Raw genomic sequence first — 2,500 nt, 5'->3', positions numbered from 1 at the left:
CGAGGCCTTGGCCGAAGTTCGATTTTGAGCCACGGTGCCCATGCTTGGCTCCAGCATGTGCTGGTGCCGCATTTTTTTCACTCGGGACAGCATCGCCGGAGCATCGCCGGAGCATCGCCGGAGTACCGCCGGAGAACCTGACCGGCGGCATTGGGGTTCCGGCGATTGGGAGGGGGGCCGGGGGGGTGTGCGCACATGATGTGCGATGGGTGCTGGTACTTGGCCTTGTGTTGGCCCCCTATCCCTCATCAAACCTCTGAGAATTCACACCCCCTTAAAGAGCATTTGAGATTTTACAGGTTTGCTACCAGTAGCCGTTAAAGTGTCTGAAATGGGGACACTTTTTTCAAACGGTCACAAAATCTTCTCTACTTCGAGTTTTTAGCTGAATTTTTTTGTGCATGCCAACAAAAATAGAAGGATCATGCCTACAAAATTTGGGGCCAAAAATCCTTATAAAAAAATTTTAAAAAATCCCGAACCGCAAAAAGCTTCGAAAATCGTGAAAAATAGAAAACGAGTCATCTTCCAACGAAACTTCACGTGAAGGCTTAAGGGACCATTGTATGAATTTACAAGCCATAAAAATGGCATTGGCACGGCAGAAATTTGAAGATGTGCCTAAACCCACCAGGGCCCAGCGTGTGCCGATGGTGCTCGAGGCAACCGCCCGCACCAGGGCCCAGCGTGTGCCGATGGTGCTCGAGGCAAGCGCCCGCACCAGGGCCGATAGTGTGCCGATGGTGCTCGAGGCAACCTGTCGCACCAGGGCCCAGCGTGTGCCGATGGTGATCGAGGCAACCTGCCGCACCAGGGCCCAGCGTGTGCCGATGGTGGTCGAGGCAAGCGCCCGCACCAGCGCCCAGCGTGTGCCGATGGTGGTCGAGGCAACCGACCGCACCAGGGCCCTGCGTGTGCCGATGGTGCTCGAGGCAACTTGCCGCACCAGGGCCCAGCGTGTGCCGATGGCGCTCGAGGCAAGCTCCCGCACCAGGGCCCGGCGTGTGCCGATGGTGCTCGAGGCAACCTGCCGCACCAGGGCCCCGCGTGTGCCGATGGTGCTCGAGGCAAGCGCCCGCACCAGGGCCCAGCGTGTGCCGATGGTGGTCGAGGCAACCGCCCGCACCAGGGCCCAGCGTGTGCCGATGGCGCTCGAGGCAACCTGCCGCACCAGGGCCCAGCGTGTGCCGATGGTGCTCGAGGCAACCGCCCGCACCAGGGCCGATAGTGTGCCGATGGTGCTCGAGGCAACCTGTCGCACCAGGGCCCAGCGTGTGCCGATGGTGATCGAGGCAACCTGCCGCACCAGGGCCCAGCGTGTGCCGATGGTGCTCGAGGCAACCGCCCGCACCAGCGCCCAGCGTGTGCCGATGGTGCTCGAGGCAACCGACCGCACCAGGGCCCAGCGTGTGCCGATGGTGCTCGAGGCAACTTGCCGCACCAGGGCCCAGCGTGTGTCGATGGCGCTCGAGGCAAGCTCCCGCACCAGGGCCCAGCGTGTGCCGATGGTGCTCGAGGCAACCGACCGCACCAGGGCAGAGCGTGTGCCGATGGTGGTCGAGGCAAGCGCCCGCACCAGGGCCCAGCGTGTGCCGATGGTGGTCGAGGCAACCTGCCGCACCAGGGCCCAGCGTGTGCCGATGGTGCTCGAGGCAACCGACCGCACCAGGGCCGAGCGTGTGCCGATGGTGCTCGAGGCAAGCTGCCGCACCAGGGCCCAGCGTGTGCCGATGGTGGTCGAGGCAACCGCCCGCACCAGGGCCCAGCCTGTGCCGATGGTGATCGAGGCAACCGACCGCACCAGGGCCCAGCGTGTGCCGATGGTGCTCGAGGCAACCTGCCGCACCAGGGCCCAGCGTGTGCCGATGGTGGTCGAGGCAAGTGCCCGCACCAGGGCCCAGCATGTGCCGATGGTGCTCGAGGCAACCGACCGCACCAGGGCCCAGCGTGTGCCGATGGTGCTCGAGGCAACCTGCCGCACCAGGGCCCAGCGTGTGCCGATGGTGGTCGAGGCAAGCGCCCGCACCAGGGCCCAGCGTGTGCCGATGGTGGTCGAGGCAACCTGTCGCACAGGGCCCAGCTTTTGCCGATGGTGATCGAGGCAACCGGCCGCTCCAGGGCCCAGCGTGTGCCGATGGTTATCGGGGCAACCGGCCGCACCAGGGCCCAGGGTCTGCCGATGGTGCTCGAGGCAACCGCCCGCACCAAGGCTCAGCATGTGCCGCTGGTGATCGAGGCAACAACCCACACCAGGGCCCAGCTTGTGCCGATGGCGGTCGAGGCAAGTGCCCGTACCGAAGGGCAGCCTATGCCGATGATGGTCGATGCATGTGCCATCACCATGCGTCATCATGTGCCATTGATGGTCGAGGCCTTGGCCGAAGTTCGATTTTGAGCCACGGTGCCCATGCTTGGCTCCAGCATGTGCTGGTGCCGCATTTTTTTCACTCGGGACAGCATCGCCGGAGCATCGCCGGAGTACCGCCGGAGAACCTGACCG

The sequence above is a fragment of the Durio zibethinus genome, unplaced genomic scaffold (assembly GCF_047325235.1).
Source record: "Durio zibethinus cultivar Kanyao isolate XHJ-2024 unplaced genomic scaffold, ASM4732523v1 HiC_scaffold_402, whole genome shotgun sequence".
Classification (NCBI taxonomy): domain Eukaryota; kingdom Viridiplantae; phylum Streptophyta; class Magnoliopsida; order Malvales; family Malvaceae; genus Durio; species Durio zibethinus.
The sequence above is the reverse complement of the archived record's forward strand: the minus strand, read 5'-3'. Positions refer to the sequence as shown.